This window comes from Peromyscus eremicus, chromosome 16_21 (genome assembly GCF_949786415.1).
Source record: "Peromyscus eremicus chromosome 16_21, PerEre_H2_v1, whole genome shotgun sequence".
Classification (NCBI taxonomy): Eukaryota; Metazoa; Chordata; class Mammalia; order Rodentia; family Cricetidae; genus Peromyscus; species Peromyscus eremicus.
Genome location: NC_081432.1, coordinates 38,394,873 through 38,413,165, shown reverse-complemented (window position 1 = coordinate 38,413,165; position 18,293 = coordinate 38,394,873). Strand labels below are relative to the sequence as shown.

The 18,293-nt window shown below is 42.9% G+C and overlaps 1 long non-coding RNA gene across 2 annotated transcripts in view; it reads right to left on the bottom strand.

The window, feature by feature from the left end:
- Positions 1 to 9,828: 9,828 nt before the first annotated feature.
- Positions 9,829 to 18,293, bottom strand: part of LOC131926720 (uncharacterized) — a 33,492-nt gene continuing 25,027 nt past the window's right edge. Inside the window, exon 3 of one of the 2 annotated variants that reach the window (XR_009383551.1) lies at positions 9,829 to 10,110. This is a non-coding gene — a long non-coding RNA (uncharacterized LOC131926720). Of the gene's footprint in view, positions 10,111 to 16,976; positions 17,077 to 18,293 lie in introns of those variants that run through there. The other variant, XR_009383552.1, reaches the window with a different exon arrangement.

The following is an 18,293-nucleotide window of genomic DNA, read 5'->3' as shown; positions in this document are numbered from 1 at the left end:
TCTGGAAGGCTTGCTAATGTGCTTCTTAGCCTTATGTGCTTTTGTCTCAGGCTGTGAACATTACTAAAATTTAATGCTTGGTAATGGTCTCTGAACTAGTTGCCATAGCATATCCTCTAAGGCTTTGGCTTGGAAATTTGCCTCAATAGAAGCTCCAGCAGAAAATGCTTGTCTTAGTTAGGGTTATTATTGCTGCAATGAAACACCATGAGCAAAAGCAAGTTGGGGAGGAAAGAGTTTATTTGGCGTACACTTCCACATCACTCCTCCTCATCAGGACAGGAACTCAAACAGGGCAGGAACCTGAAGGTAGGAACTGATGCAGAGGCCGTGGACGGGTACTGCTTACTGATTTGTTCCACATGGCTTGCTAAGCCTGCTTTCTTATAGAACCCAGGACCTCCAGCCCAGGGATGGCACCACCTACAATGGGCTGGGCCCTTCCTCCATCAATTACTAATTAAGAAAATGCCCTACAGGCTAGCATACAGTCTGATCTTATAGAGGCATTTTCTCAATTGAGGCTCCTTCCTTACCAGTGACTGAGCCTATACCAAGCTGACATAAAACCAGCAATCACAAGGCTTGTGCTGCAGACAAAATTCTCTGCCCTGCAGGTAGCCTGTGTACACAAAAGGTTCACAGTATATTGGGCTGCCAGCCTGTTTAGAGGATAGATAAATTCCTAGAAACTGAGTCTATGTGTGTGGATTTGCTCATATGGCTGGTGTGTGTGTGTGTGTGTGTGTGTGTGTGTGTGTGTGTGTGTGTGACTATGTGTGTGTGGGGATTGTTCATGTGGCTTCATGAGTGTGGGGTACATGCATGTGTACCATGCATGTAGAGATCAGAGGATAATCTCTTGTGTCAGTACTCAAAGGCATCCCACCTCTTGGGGTCACAGGCTGCCCCAAGAATCCAGATCAGGCCACTCGTCCTCAAGCAGCCAATTAAAACAGCAAATTAATAATGAAAAGCAGAGAAAGGGTATTTATTCAGTGGGACCACATTGGGGGGATATCCAGTGACTCCTCCTACCCCAACGTTGATCTTTAGGATACTGAAATGATGCTAAGGTTTAAGGAGAGGCCAGTGCATATCTAGTGCATATCTAGGCATAACACTGTGCTGGGCAGTGTAAGATCCTGCTCACCACTGGCCCATCATTATCTCTTCTATAAGATGGTTTAACAAATGGTAAATCTTCCTTTTCCCCTCTGGCTGGCCCAGGCTTTAGACTTTCTTTCTGTCTCTCTCTCCCTTTTTAATCAACATAAGTTTCCTTAGATAAGTCCAATTTCATAGAGCCCCTTGTTTCAATGGTCTAATTGTCAAAACAAGGGACACACCATTTTCATCCTGTGCTGTGTGACACTATTCCTGGGGAGACATGAACAAATGTCTACTCACCCCAAATATAGAACCAATGACAGACCAAAGTAAGGATACCGCCAGAGACCAGCATGGTGATCGATGAGCTCACTGGAGTATGGGTGAGGGGTTTCTCACAGAGGCAGAAACGACTCAAAGACAGCTAGCTGCCTCACCAAAAGCCTATCACAGCATAGGTGACAGGTCAGTACAGCTGGAATTTTGGAATTCTCTGTCCAGCTGACAGGCATCTTGACTACTTGAAGTATTTCTCTTTCAAGCAGCTCAGCTGGTCTCAGTCTCCTAAGCAGTACTCCACTACTCATATAACCTTGGGGATGCACAGGTCTTATGCATTTGGTCAGTTTCAGGGACTTCCTGAGATGCCTGAGTTGTTTATTTCCCAAGCTCTAACATTTTTTAAATTATTTTTTTATGTATGTATATGTGTCTTGTGAATGAATACCATGCATATAAAGGAACCTGAGACAGCATCAGAACTTTTAGATCTGGAGTTACAGGGGTATGTCGGTTAGGGTTTTTTCTTTTGTTTTGTTTTTTGTTAACTTGACACAAACAAGAGTTACTTAGAAAGAGGGAACTTCAACTGAGAAAATGCCTACATCACCTTGGCCAGTAGGCAATTTTTGTGAGACATTTTCTTGGTTAATATTAATGTGGGAGGGCCTAGTCTGTTGTGGGTGGTGTTCTCCCTGGGAAGGTGATCCTGGGAGGTATAAGAAAGGCAGCTGAACTTGATTCTGAGGAGTAAGTCAGTAAGCAGCACTCCCCTGTGGCCTCTGCATCAGTTCCTGCCTTCAGGTTCCTGACTTGAGTTCCTGCCCTGACTTCCCTTCATGGTGGACTATAAGCTGTAATGAAATAGACCCTCTCCTCTCCAAGTTACTTTTGGTCATGGTGTTTATCACAGTGACAGAAAACAAACTAGAACAAAGGAGATTGTGAACTGCCTGACATAGGTGTTGAGAACTGAACTCAGGTCCTTTGGAAGAACAGTGTGGTTCTCTAAATCAACAGAACAGACAGTATGAAAAAATATTTACACACACACACACACACACACACACACACACACACGCTTTATTATAGTGATTTACAGGTTATGTTACAAGTATAGCAATGGCCGTCCCATGCTGGAGAGGTCAAGAACCTGGTAGCTGTGAAACCCATGATGCTGGATAGCTCAGCAGTCCCAACCTGCTGGTAAAGGCCTGGGGCTTCCTGGAGAGCTGCTGGTCTTGGTTCTACATTAGAAACTGTAAAATCCTGGTCCTAATACAAGTAACAGAATGCAGCAGCAACAGCCAAGTTGATGAACTTGCCAACAAAAGTGAGAGCAAGAAGGCAAAAAGCCAAGTTTCCTTTTTCCATGTCCTTTTACCTGGACTGCCACAAGGTGATGCATCTGCATTTAGGGCGGGACTTCCTACTTCAAATAATCTGACCAAGGAAGCCCCTCACCAGCGGGCCCATAGGCTTATGTTCTAGTTGGTTCCAGGTCCAATCAAATTGATAACAAAGACTAATCATTAATACAAGAAACTCTCGTAACTGTGGATCCATCTTTCAAGCCTCAACTTCCAGAGTCTTAAGGAGCCTCCCTTTAGAACTTCCTAGGTCTCTGTAAGCTCTGAAGGAAAATGGATATTACTTCTGACGTAACACCCTACCAGGCCAGTTAGACAACATAGTCTCCCATGGTCTCTACTTCACAAAGGAGGCCTGACTAGGTCCATGAGCTTCCAGGGATCCACCTGTGTGCACTTCCTATCTCACCTACACTGGAGTTACAAGCATGTGCTATTGTGTCTGGCATTTTTTTTTCATGGGTTCTGGGGGTCCAAACTCAGATTCTCACACTTGTGAGGCAAACACATCATTGACTGAGTGATCTCCCCAGGCCCGGGCCTTGACAGCCAGTTTTCAATACCACTAAGAGAGGTTGCTGCCCACTGCTTCCACCTTGCCTCCATCAGTGCACATAGATTTACCCGGAAAGTCTCTGACTGCCTAGGAAACCACAGAGGGGACCAGTTTTTACAGACTGCTGGGGTGCTTGCCTGCACAGCCTTACCCACTAAGGCATCTCTCCAGGCCCTGTAGCTTTTTAATGCTGTACCTTTATATCAAATGATGGTGTCACAGTAGTTTAGAAACTAGTTATCAATGGCAGCAGGCATTTTCTCCACCTTTTTATGTAATGCACACCACTGTGTAGGCCAAGTTGCCCCTTTAAAGCCATTTTAGTTCACAAATGAAGAAATATAACAGCAGAACACCTCCGTTTTGTAACTGAGAGTAAACTGGTGGGTATATGTGTTACCACTGACGACTGTTGTCATCACAGAGACAAATGCACTTGGCATCTTTTAAGAGAGGGCACACCATCACTGATGAAGCAAAGACTGGAAAGAAGAGAAAGTGGAGGGAGGGAAGAGGTGAGAGTTTTCAGGTTTAGTAGAGGGGCTAAGATGGACTTGGGATGGAATATCCTTTAGTAACACTGGCCACCTGCAGCGAGAGAAGCTAGGGTAGGAGACCTAACAGCAATCTTCAGAGAAGAGCAAGTTCCTTATGTTAATATGCTCTTTTTAAAATTTTATTTATTTATTGTGAACACAGTGTTCCATCTGCATGTATGTCTGCATGCCAGAAGAGGGCACCAGATCTCATTATAGATGGTTGTGAGCCACCATGTGTTTCTGGGAATTGAACTCAGGACCTCAGAAAGAGCAACCAGTGCTCTTAACCTCACAAACTCTTAAAGGGGAAGTGTCTCTGGCTAGGAGTAAGGATTTAATGGAAAGTTAATGTGCCTTGTAGGCTGCCGCGAATGTGCTTTGGGGCTGCTGCATGCTAGTAGCTAAGCAGCTTTGCAACTAAATAGGATATAAAGTCACAGAACATGTTTCCTTGGACCTGGAAGGCAGGAAGCTGATCATGTTGGCATGTCTTACCCTGCACTTCTGTGTTCTGAAGGCCACCTTGGGAAGCCTGTCTGCTCTTCTTGGGATGGGAGAGAAGCTGCAAAGGGGCATAGCTGAACCCCTGCGATCTAATACAAATATGCTCAAAACTACACGCAAAGACCGATTATAAGAGACACAGGAGTCCAATGAGGAAATTACAAATCACAAAATATCTACAGGGCAAGCTACCTAACTACTTTGAGTAATAAACTACAAGAGAAAAAAAAAGAGATAGGACAAAGATCTACAGATAAAAGAGACTCAAGAAACAAGTCATCCAGTGCTTCATTTGGATAACACTATGAGGAAATCTGCTGTGGGATGCAGAAGTATGAAGCAGGAATTCAGCTAACCATGGCAAAAGGTAATAATACCTGGAAGAAGCCAAGGGTCTTTCCAGAGGATAAAGTGAAGTCTTAAGGAGTCTTGGTGATACTGGCTTTTGAATATTAGCTGTTTCCTGCTATGAATTTTTCATGTGCTATTGTAGCTTTTCCATGCCTAGAACAGTGTATTTGATCATTCATTGGGCACTATTTCCCCTATACAGTTGAGGGATTTGGATACTTCCCCCAACTGTGACACAGGCAAGACTTCCTTTTTCCAGGCTTTTGTTTCCCATTATTAGCATTAGACTCAGATATCTGTCTTCTGTAATTATCTCCATTAGTAAGTATCCAGGGCCAGGGCCTTCTCTGGACAAAGGCACTTTATCTGAGATACCTCTCAACATCCAAGGACAAAATGCAGATAGACAAGCATTCCAGACCACCTGCTAGTCTCTTGAATTAAGGTAAATATCCATATGGAGACAACGGCCTCTTGGAGGCCAGGTGGGTGTTAGGTACAAACTTTCACTTCTTGTGCAAATTAAGATTAACCCTTTCTTCCATAGCCCAAGTGATATCTCTAGACTTCCCCTTTAACAATGAACTCAGAACAAAAGGGCTTACACATACCAGGTGCATTAAGCTATGATGCAGGCTTCCTAGCTACTGAGCAGATTTGCCCCACCTGAGCACAAAGCAGAGAAGCCAGAGAACTGCACATTGCATGTGGATTAAAACTGGACTGGGGAGAGAGGAGAGAGGAAAGAAGATGGAAGGAACATAGATAGAACTATGAGAGGACAGAAGAAGGGACAGAGAGGAGCCAAGTAAGAGTGTTGGTTTTAAATAATAAGCGTTGCTGGTTACCGTGAGAGAAAGGTCAGAGGCAGGACAAAACCCAGTATCAGAGCTTTATTAGGAGGAAGTGGGGAGACAGAAAAGAGCATGGCCAGGCTTGGGGCAGAGACATGTGCCAGAGAGAGAGAGAGGGAGAGAGAGAGAGGGGGGGGGGAGGGTGGAAGAAGAAGGGAGGAGTCTGTGTCTAGCTTTTTAAAAATTCCCCTGCATGCCGGGCGGTGGTGGTGCACGCCTTTAATCCCAGCCCTCGGGAGGCAGAGGCAGGTGGATCTTTGTGAGTTCGAGGCCAGCCTGGTCTACAGAGCAAGATCAAGGAAAAGGCGCAAAGCTACACAGAGAAACCCTGTCTCAAAAAAAAAAAAAAAAAAAAAAAAGATTCCCCTGCATATGTGCGCAGAGGTGGGCTTACAGAGCGATGCCACGCATGCACTGATTGCATGGCCACGATGCTCACATTTGCGCAATCATGCAGCACACTGATGATGTAAGATGTAAGACCCCTTGCTTAGCTACTAAACTGCACATGTACGGTCATATGGCTGGAGTAGCAGAATCCTAACAATGAGAACAGAAGCTGTATAGAGGATTTTGACTTAGAAGAATGAAGTGAATGGACTAAAGAACTCAGTGTACTTAGATTCATTCGAGTATCCCTCAGATGAATCTGCTACTGGTAGTGTCTCTTCTGAAACTCTGGGGAGAAGACTATAGAAAGGCTGAACCCCAATAGTCTTTGATAGAAATCACTAGGGAACAAAAACATTTTTAAGACAATCAAAAGTATGAACATTAGCCTGAAAAATGATAATATGAAATAATTATGGTCAATTTTTAAAATCTGATATTTTGAAAAGTATCCTCCCTTTGTAAAGACACACATTAAAATGTTTTTTAACACTTATTTTTGTATTTATTTATGTATGTGTCTGTGTGGTTGTATGATATGTGTAAAGGTACCTTAGGAATTCACAAGAGGGTTTTGGATCTGCTGGGACTGGAGTTATAGGCAGTTGTGAGCCGCCTGGTGTGGGTGCTGGGAACTGAACTTGGGTCCTCTGGAGTGGAAGCACTCTTTGCCACAAAAACCTTTCAAATGTCTGTGAATTGGAATATGTAATCTAGATTTTCTGCAGAAAAATTTGGAAAATGGAGATGCATGTAGAAGAATAAGGACTTGCCAAAAACGAATAAATGCCAAGCAAAACAGATAGGAGCCATGGTTCATTATGACACTCAGCATTTGCATAAAATATTTTTTGAGTTTATATACATTTTAAATTTTCAACAATAAAGACACAGAAAAATATTTCACAAAGAGTAAAGAACTGCCCACTCATTAAGGCATCTGGCCTTTAGATTAACTGTGCGTTTTCAGAAACTATGTGGTCTCATTTATTTTGTGTTTCTGGGATTAAGTCAGAAGCAATCTGAAGTCTTTACATACAATGGTTTTCTTTGAAAGGGCACTCATACTTGAGCTGTCATTTTATGGTTCCAAAATTACTCTCCAGGTTGGGTAGAGACATCTGGCCATTTTTGAAAAAGTACACTTGCTGGCAGGTGGGCAATTTTCTGCATACGGATGATAATGTTACCAAAAATCTATGTGCATAAATATACATGTAATAGATGCCATATGTTGGCTCACTGCTTGGCAGCCATAAAGCTAGCTCCTCCAGCTAGCTCTTTTCTCCTTCCATCTTTCCCTTTGGTTTAAGCATGGGAGCACATGATTCCACCCTCTGTTCTTTTAAGTACTTCCAGAGTTTACTTTAGCCTCCTTGGGGGAAACACAAGAGTTCCCCCAAAGTGGGAGAACTGGAGGCTATGTCAGTCAAGGCATGAAGGCAGACATGCTTGCTGTGTGTCTGGAAGCCACACAATGAGAATGAGGTACTGAGGAAGTAAAGATGGGAGGGTTGCAAGGTGCATCAACTTACCCTGAGAGTCCCGGAGCTTCTGGTAAGGTTGAATTCTAGCTGTTTCATATGACAACCTGTCAGAGTAGTGCCTTAAACACGGCATTGAGTATGTGTGCATGGGAGGCAGTACACACCTGGGTTGGCATTCTGCTCTAGGGGCGTTGGCTGGGGACGCAGTTTGTCCTCAGACTAACTTTGCTGTAAGTCTAAGATGGCTCCTGCATACCTGGTACCTTAGGAGAGACCCTGGGATGTTGATGCCCACAGCTATTTCCCTCTCCTGTCTCTTCTCCCTTGCTTAGCCTTTCTGTGTGGTATCTACATGGGTCACTCACAGGGCTATCAGGCTGTGTACACGTGTATGTGTATCTATTTTAGCGTGTGTATGTACATGAAGGACACCAGGTATCCTTCTCAGTCATTCTCTGATTTGGTCTTCCTTTCTGGAATTGGAGCTAGGCCAGAATACCCCAGCCATCCTTCTGGCTCCACCCAGTGTGGTGCTGGGGCTACAAGTGTTCGTGTGGCCGTAACTGTCTTTTTACAAGGGTACTGAGGAGTCAAACTCAGGTTCTCATAATTGTGCAGCAAGTGCTCCACCAACAGACTTTTAAGTAGGACAGGCAATTTGGGGCTTCCCCACCTGCCTAGCCATTGTGGCCAGGTCCTTGTGGGGTGGGGTGTGGGGTGGTGGTGTGTGCTGGCCCAGAATCAGTGTTTTTTCATCTCTCTTTCTGTCAGTTAGTGGAGTCACAGGTCATCACAGATCCACTCAGCAAGTGTGTGACATGGAGGGCTGTTTCTTCCACCTGGCATCACAGATCTTCTTCCCTGGCATCCAGTGACCCAGGTCCCTGGCAGAAGCAGAGCGCAAACATCTCCAATCACTTCCTGTCTCTTCCCCAGAGCATCAGGCACAGTCTTGAAGACCATGATCTTCTCATCTCAGTCAGATGCAAAGGTGGAGACAGAGGTCTTATCCCTCTGCCACCTCCTCATCACTGTGTCTTCTAGATTGAAGGCCCGTGAGTGAAGGGCCAGGGCATCTCTCCACTGTCATTCAAAATAGGATGGTGCCGACAAGAATTCACCACAGCAGATCATCCAGCAGGAAAGTTAATTCCAACGCACAGTATGGTAGACGCAAACAGGAAGCAGTGGAGGGGATGTAAAGGCCACTGGCCTGTAGCAGCCATGGAACTGGCTTGAGCACATTTCTTCAGTCCAATCCTGGGAATGGTGTCCTGTTTCTCCTGTCCTCCTCTTCTCTATTTTCCGTAGAAAAAGGGATGTATGCAGCTGAATAGGACTTTTTTTTTTGTTTTTCTGTGCATTTTTTTATTTTTTGAAAGTTTCATACATGTGTATGATTTCTCCTGTCCCCTAAGAAATCTCCCACCTCCCTGCAAACTTCATCTCTCTTAAAAACAAAAAACCAACCCACTGAGTCTAATGAGTACTGTACATGTGCCCAGGGCCACCGAGTTGGATTCTAACTGTTGTTTCTCAGAGCTCTCAGAGATGGCAGAGGCTGCAAAATGGTTTTCATTTTGGGCTGTATCCATTCCTTTCAGGCCAAGCTGAAAAAAATATTTACAGTATATATATTTCTTATATATTGAGGAAAATTGTATTTTAGAAATTTCTTGAGATGAGATGTATGATGGCTATGGGAAGGATCTCCTAGAGATTGTGAGGAGCCCCCTCCATCCATTTGAAAGGACTTAACAAGGGATTTTATAGCTGTGCCGTTGGTCTGACCTGTTCCGAGATTATTTTTGGAGACAGGTTTTGCTACATGGTGGAATGTGGAAGCTGGCTTTGAATCCTGATCATTCTGCCTCAGTCTCTCGGCTGCTGGAATTATAGGCACATGGAACCACACTGGGCCTGATCTAATCTCTAGTCTGAGTTAATTTCCTTCTGAAGCATTAAATAAGTTCTTACTTAGCAATAGTCTTCTTCTGCTAGCTACACAAGTCCTGGACTATGGACATGGCCCTCCAGAGTTACCTCAACAGAGAAAGTTGAGTGACAACTCTCACCACAGTGGGATGAAGTAGAGTTGATAGCTATGCATTCCAGATTAAAAGAAACAAAAAGATATGTTTCAAAAATTAAGAAGAAAATACTTTTAATATTTTCGTTATAAGAGAGCATCAGTGCTTGATGAGATAGATGTGTTCACCCTGATTTTAATCCTACATGCCATACACGTTGCTATGGGTAGCCCATAAATAAATAGTTTGCAGGGTTTATATATGAATTTGAAACAAATATAAATGCACAAAAGAGTTGGTTAAGGGAAAAATCAATAAATGGAACAAAAATCAAGAATCAGAGAACTGACTGACAAGCGTGATGTATGGCTTTCATGTATTAGACAGAAGATACTTGTAATGGTTAGCCTTAATTGTCAGCTTTTCCACAAGCTGGAAAGAGAGCTCAGGGAGGGCTTGGAAGCACTGACTTGGTCTACAGGCTTGTCCAGGGCTTTTCTTAGTACTCCGCCTACTGTGAGAGGCACAGACTGAACTGTGCAAGAGTGGAAAAAATATGAGCTAGGCAAGCAAGAACACATTTCTTCTCCCTTTGGTCTTGACCATGGATCTGACATGATTAACTTCCAGAGATCTTGTCCTACAATGAAAGAAAAGTAAAGACATTATCACGAACAAAAATGGAAATAATCTGCTGACTTTCCATAAGGAAATAGAAATGTTTTAATAGAGTTCTTCATAAAGAAGGAAAACGTCTCCTGATGGGAGTTGGGTAAGGCTGAAAGGCAGGAGGAGCCCAGGAAAAGAGGAATCCAAATGGGTACTTAGTGTTTGAGAGTGCCACATGGCTGCTTAATGGGGTTAGAGTATGTGGAGGAATGTATGGTATTATTAACACAAATCATGAGAGAGAGGTCAATGACTTCAAATTTTATTTTCTAAAATTATTCTGGAAGTGTTTAATGCAGACTATAATACATCAAGTGTGTGTATTTGTTGTGTGACATTATTTCTGGGAAGACATGAATAAATGTCTACTCACATCAGAGAGGGTATTAACAACAGACCCAAGTGAGGATATCACCCAAGTCAACCTGGTGAATCGATTATTAGGTTTACTTACAAGAATATGGAGGAGGGGTTTATTTACAGGAGGAGAAATTATTTGAAAATAGATGCATCACCAAAGTCCACCCCGGCATGGGTGACAGCTCACAAAAGATAGGAACCTGGAGCACACTGCACAGCCTACAGGCAGCTCAACAGACTGGAGTCCTTTCCACATAGTTCAGTTGGTCTGAGTCTCTTCCAGGTAGTTCAGCTAGTCTCTGCTCTTTTTACGCAGCTTAGCTTGTCTAAGAATGCCTCTTAAAAGTCCTTACAGCTTCCAAATGCTCAGAGAGTATGTGGTTTGAATGAAAATGTCCTCAATAGGCTCACAAGTTTTTCATGTTTGGTCCCTAGTTAATGGAACTATTTGGGAAGGATTGGAAGGGTGGCCTTATTGGAGGAGGTGTGTCACTGGGGGTGAACTTTGAGGTTTCAGAAGCCCACTTCATTCCCAGTTAGCTCTCTCTGCCTCATGGTTGTGGATCAAGATGTGAGCTCTCAGTTAATACTCCCGTGTCTTGTCCGTCTGCTTCCCACTATGATGGTCATGGACTAACCCTCTGAAACTGTAAACAAGCCCTCAATTAAATGCTTTGTCTTATAAGTTGCCTGGGTCATGGTATCTCCTCAAGTGCTAGAATAGTAACTAAAAATGGGAGGAAGAGGTCTAATGGATCTGGTCAAATTCAGGGACTTCCTAAAGCCTTTGAGTTGTTCACTTCCCAGGTTTAATGAGCTTCCCTGAAGGATGGAATCCTGTTGTTTTACTCCCTCTTAACACATTTAGTGTTGGAATAAGCTTTCACATTAGAATATCCTGTTGCCCCACCTTTCCTCCAATGTCCTGTATTTTAACAAGCTTTCCTTTAAGATGAAGGTTGTAATCTCAGAGTAACTGCTACACAACATGTTGTTATTTCATATAGTAAACAATAACACATATGTATGATGGGAAAATATAATGGAAAGGAAAAATAATGGCACATGATTGGCATAGATAAAAAAAAAAACTAGGGAAAGTTGCAAAGACAGACAGAAGAAAGAAAATAATTAGAAGTAAGACAATAAGTTTAAATGTAAATACATGTATTAAAATACATGTTTATGCTTTTCAGTGATCTATCTAAAACTCAAAGATTCCACAAACATCAATGATGGAGTCCTAATGAGTGTGGTGGTGTAGCATGGTAAGGAAGGATTACACTACAACATGACTCCTGAGGGAAGATAAATAAGTATCTTTGTTATTTTTTAAATGAATTATTTTTATTGTCAACAAACATAAATTTCTTCACTCACTTTTTTTTCAATACACAAAGGAAATTAGCAGGCTTAGGAGTTATGCACTCTAGAACTGATGAGATTAAGGACTAAGATATAAATTTATTGGATCACAATGATGGTAGTGTTGACTACCATGAGTACACTAGTTATACAGTATTCTGTAGGAGGACATCCAGACATAGCTAACTTCATAGAGATCCCACTAGACAAGTGGATTTGCAAGTTTCAACTAGAAGTGGGACAAGACAGATTTCTTTTCAGAATCAAAAGGCAGAACAAATGAAAAAAAATGTGTTCAACTTTCACACATTTGAGCATTTACAAGTAATGCAATCAAGCTTTATATTTTTGACAGCCCTTCTTTACATGCTCCATTTTCTCACTATTGACTCCAAGTTTTATCTTCATTCCCAATTATGTCAGTTATATTATACAGAAAACAAACAAGCAAAATGAACCAACAAGCCTTCCTAGGGCCTGGAGAGATAGCTCTGCAGTTTTGAGCCCTTGCTGCTCTTGCCCAGGGTCGGGGGTTGGCTTCTAGCATTCATGTAAGGTGTCTCATCACCATCTGCAACTCCACTTCCCAGGGATCCAACAACCTCTTAATTCTGTGGTCAACTTCACACACATGACAAACACCTGTGTACACATATCTAAAAAGAAAATAAATGTAAAAGAAGTGCTCAAAAAGAAAAGACAAAAAATCAACCCACAAAGCTTCTAGAGATGGAAACCTCAGCACCCCCTCTTGTAGAATGTTTGGAGAGCTAGTCTAATAAAGAAAAAAATCAATTTCTTGTTAGTGTTCTGGAGAAATGTGTATACATTTGTGTATTTCATAATATCCCTGTAGTGCTTGCTGAGGGTGATTTTGGAGCCTCGTCCTGTGAAGTTCTGGCTATTGTTTCCATTGGTGAGCACTCCACCTCTGTAATTCCCTTTGCTGAAATAGCCACCCTGACCAAGAAAAACAGGACCACAAAGGGGTAGATAGTTGGTCCCATCACTGCCACCACCTATGGCAGTTGCCTCTCCAGTACACCCATCACAGCTCACAGAAGCTACTCCTTAGGGGTTGCCGCCATGCCTGTAGAGCGCTCCAGACCTTCCATGGCCACCACTTCTGCTGACCGGTTCTTGCCATTCTTATTTTAATGACACTTCTTTCAACCTATGCTTACTTTCCTTTCTGGTGGAAATGCCTTTTTGCTTTAATACGTCTACTGACCCCAAAGCTTCTGGGCTTCTTCCTCCTGAAGCTCAACATCAATTATTTCACCAAAGATTCAGGCCCTCTGGCAGGGTGAAGGTTCCTTTCTTTCTAAAGACTGCATGTTCTGGTAGGTCTTTCTTCTCTCCTTTGGCTTTCTTTTGTCTTCTCTGCTTAGAGACAACATGTTTTGGGCATACTACAACATTTTCTATTAAAATCCTATAAACAGGTGTACTTTTAACCTCTTGGGAACACAGATACACTGTCTGATCCAGGCTGAATGTCCTTTCTCCCTACAGCAATCTCAATCAACCATCGAGGATACTGCCAGGCTGTCTGAGGCAGCGTGCTCAGTTTCCCATTATCTGCCTTTGTTTCTTTAGGCCTGGGCCATCATTTTATCTATCATGGTGTTGGTCCCACAAATAGTGCATTTCCCAGGTTTTGAGCTACATTTTTATTAACCTAGAGTGTTTTTCAGGTCCTGGCAAGTCAAACACCAATATGATGTCACAGTCACCCTTTTCTTTAGGTCTCTTTGGCTCTCTATCATCTAAGGAGGGCATTTTGAATAACTGCACAGTCTTTATGTATTGGAAAATATGACACTTCCTTCTGACCAAAATGAAATTGAACTACATAGATATGACAAGAACATATGGGGACGTGGCCATTAAGTGAGAATGTCCTAACTGACCTTGAAGACTACACTAAGGTCATGTGTATTCCTAGTTCCAAAGTTAGCAAAGCATAATCACATCTTTTCATCAAACTTCTCTCCATAATCTTCCCTCTCACAGTTTCATGTTTTTATTTCTTTAATAAAACACTCATAAGAAAATTCATCATCACCAAGACACATCCACTTGTTGTGACCAGCAAATCTGAATTTCATGTATGTCAATATCTTAACATTTTTAATCTTAATTTTATTTTTAATTGTGTGTGTACGTGTTCATGCGAGTTCAGGTCCCTTAGAGGCCTGAAGAGGGCGTCGGATCCCCTGGAACTGGAATTACAGTTGGGTGCTATAGGATCTGGGAACAGAACATAAGTCCTGTGCAAGACCAGCAAGTGCTCTTAACCACTGAACCACTCTTTAGCCCCACCCATCTCTTTTGTATATAAATGTCCAATTGGGATCTTCCTGTAATCTCCATCTCAAAACTATGCCTTTAACCCACTTCAAACGTGGACTTTCTTCAGCCTCCCCAAAGCCAAACTTTCCATAAGGGCAGAACCACTGAAGTGACCCCTTGATATTTCTAAAAGTGGATCATGACAAGAAGGACTGAGACATACTGTATCCCCATACTCATCTTCAACAGGCGTGCAAGGAAGCTGGCCTCACAACACATGTTTTCTTAAATGTACCTAAAGGTCTGTGCTCCTGATCTCCCAGGTCTTTTAAGAACCTCTTTTTATCTCCCCCTTTCTCTCCTCCTGCTTGCTGCTAGCCCTCCCTACCCCAGGGCACCAAGGTCAGGTGTTTGGGGCGGGACTGCTGCTCTTTCCTTGTGGCATCTGCTCCACGCCATCTCAGTTGGCAGCGCTCTGAGCTGACTTCTCTCTCCCAGCTCCATCTGGTTGCTGTCCAGCCTAGCTACGCCTTCCCCCTCCTATCACCAGCCATGCCTGCTGCCTAAGGTCTGCTCCATGCTCAGGTTGGAGGCTGCTGTTCTAGGACAGGTGGGCTTAACTATGTGGGGTTCCTTTAAACTCTATGTTAATTTTAGGATCTGTGAAAATTGCTCTAAAGGACATAGCTGAAATTTGTACGTGAATTTGTTAATCTTGTAGATGAATCTGGGAAGTTTTTCCACCTTAACAGTGATAGCCTTCCACCACAACAACGCTAGCCTTCCACCTTAACAATACTTGCATTCCACCATAAAGATTCTACCTTCTAATCCAGGAACACAGAATATGTCTTCAATTATTTAAACTTTTCTTAATTTCTTTCAAAGATATTTTGCTTTTACGTTTTCCTGCTTCCTGCTGCAGGAATGAAGGAGCATTGCCTCAGGCTGGCTGCTTGTTGTTTTGAAGTACAAGAAACTGAGTCTGTGGAGAGATGTGATAACGGTATCTTCCAGCCCTGGCTGTGACATGGTCCCCTTGGTAGATTAACTCAGAGGTAGCTAGCAGCTAGATGAGGCAGAGGAGCACAGCCATTGAGAGGAAGGCTGGGCTTGGGGGGCTGACTCTGCTCATGGGAGGTTCCTCCTTTTCTGCTTATTATTTGTTTGTTTGTTTGTTTGTTTGTTTTAAGCAGGGACTTATGTATCCCAGGTTGGCCTCAAGTTCACCATGAAGCTAAGAATGACATCGAACTTCTGATTCTCCTGCCATCACATCTCAAGTGCTGGGATTACAGGAGCATGCCGTGATGGCTGGCTATTTTTCAAAGCTCTTCATTTTGTCCAGGTCGCAGATCTCCCAGAATACAGATTTTACTATATATCAATACATGTTTTCATTATATAAATATATACGTGAATTTTATGCAATTTCAATGATGTCACAGTGTAGTTAAAATGCTATCTATTGAACATCAGGGTCAACTTTTGTAAACCCAAGACTGTGGCAGGTGCTTGCATATGAAACTCAGTGGGCCATAGGAAAACAGCCTGCATCACCCAAAAGGAGACAAAAAGACAGACGGACTGTCCATGAGTAGGTAGGCAGGCAGTAGGAGGAAGTATTCTAAATGGTATAAAATCACAATATCTGAACAAAATGCAAGGCGACTTCCCAGTACATTGCTGACCACATGCCTTGCTTTCCAACCAGACCCGTGACCTGCACACATGCACCTTTCATGTTCTGAAACCACCAGTTTTTAATGAAATCAAATAGTCCTTTCTGAAACAGAGTAGAAAGGAGCAATGCTCTTCCAAGTAACTGTGGTAAGAAGGGTCTCTTCTCTGACGCTATCTTGCAACCATTCCAGTTCCTGAACGAAAATCAAGCTGTGAAGAGCTTCATTTTCATGGCTGTAGGAAGATTCAGTTTCCCCATGGCTGGCAAGGATACTGTCCAAATATCTCTTCATCAGGACGTCTTCTTTCTTATGTTTTAACGAGACATTTTGTGTGTGTGTGTGTGTGTGTGTGTGTGTGTGTGTGTGTGTGTGTGTGTGTACACCATGGGAATGAGGAATGGAAGGAGCAAATGACTCATTTTTAGATTCAATATGCACTGAGTGTTTATATCTACTGCCTTTCTGCTCGAGTATATATCAATATTTATTGCTAATTCAATGTCAAAATTTGACCTCACTTTTTTTTTTCAGTCAATGTATGCTTCTTGGAGCAATAAATCTTTGTAATCACCATGGTTTAAATCAATGCCTGTTTATGGTCTATTCATCATTTTTCAATCAAACTTCCCATGCTTCAGATACATTGGGTATCAGATGACTAGGGTTGGAGTGCCACCAAAGTGAGGTTGAGAGTCAAGGGATTCTTACAACCTGCTCTTGGCCAGAAGAGCTGAAAGGAACATGGAAAATAACATGAAAAGTGGGTAAAGTGCTTTTGTGGGATAGAAACTGCTGGTTACAAAATGTTTATAGTAGAAAGAGCCTAAGGCTATCCAAACAGTACTAGGCTGGAATCCTATCTGTCCAAGGAGATCAAGTCACCCAAAAACATATTCATCCGTGCACAATAAAAATTGACTTTTCCTTTCATGATGATCTTGGGTTAGTGGTAAAAGTTGTTTTAAAGGTGAAATCATGAATCAGGTCAAATTCCATTGGACAAAGTCTTCTGATAAGAGTTCCCAAATGGCTCTGCCTGATGACAGGGCAGAGACCAGTGTTTGGCTGTGATAAACCTGAGGAGGGTTAAGAGTGACATACAGCCATGTTGGTTGTAGCAGCCCGACAAGGTCCCTTGGTTTCCTCTTTAGAGTAATCCAGGAAAGAATCCATGATGGCTGGAAGTCAGCAACACAAACTGAAGCCTGGGTGGTGGCACTCCATCTCCTGACCTGCCAGGATCAGATGATCAGAAGACCCATTTGAGTGCAAAAATCCTATATTTTGTGGATCCCTGTGGCATCACTAAGGGGATTAGCCAACCCATCTCATCATGCACAGGTCTTACTGGTGCTCTGTATGGTGATACCAGCAGAAAAGGTCTCCAGGTGGCCTTAGATCAACCTAGTTCTTACCCTTTCTCATGTGTTGTTTTATAGAATAACTGGGGAATGTGATGGGAATGCAATACCCTGAGATCAGGGAGGTCAAGTCTGACAGTTCCTGCTCAGCTTGTGTCCTTAGAATAGTATTTCCTGAAGTGCTTTAGTCCAGCCAGTCATAGTATCTTGGGGTGCAATGCCTCATGCAGGTAGGCAGGCAGGTAGCTTTTCTAGCTCCCCCAACTACTGGACCATGGGAATACATAGGTGCAGATCATCCACATGAAGTGGAATTCCTGAGCCTCAGAGTAGTAGCCAATAGGGACTCCCAGACCACCTGTCTGTAAGTTCTCATCCTATATGGTAACTTTTTGTTGGATGTTCTGTCTCCTTGGACTCAGCCAAGTTGAAAGCAAGTGCACTCAACTCTGATTCCTGGACAGTAAATCCCATAGTGTCCCAGAGCAAAGCACTCTGGGTAGGAATGGTCCTGACTATCCAGGAGGTGATGGATCCTGGAATGCCTAACTTACTTTATTTCTTCCAGCAACTGAAAGAGTCAGTCAGGGCCCTCTGGTTGTGTGGGTTTAGTGGAATCTGACTTGGTTCACGTAGCCTACTGGTAAGAGGGTTCCCAAATGGTCCATATTGACATCACTTCTCAACCACTTATATGGCAACCTTGGCTCTTCTACTACCTCTGTCTGTTTGAATGATCCTCATTCCTATTAGGACATGAATTATCAACTTGGTAGCAAATGCATTATGGGTATTTATCATGAACAGTGCAGTACAGAGATGATGAAAGACAAACTTTTGAACTAGGAAGGTCCAGATTGACCTATTGAGATGACTCTTGACAGTTTAGAGGGCAGTGACCTAATGCGTACTATTGGGACGGCAGGATTTTAGACTTGATGCATCCATGGAATGCAAATCTCTATCCAAAGTTTAATGTGGATGGGGTCTGTCAACAGTAAATACTAACCATCCTCTCCCTTCTCCTCCCCCTTCTAATCTTTCCCATCACCCCTGCCTCCTCCTCTTCTCTCATCCTTGTTAGCATG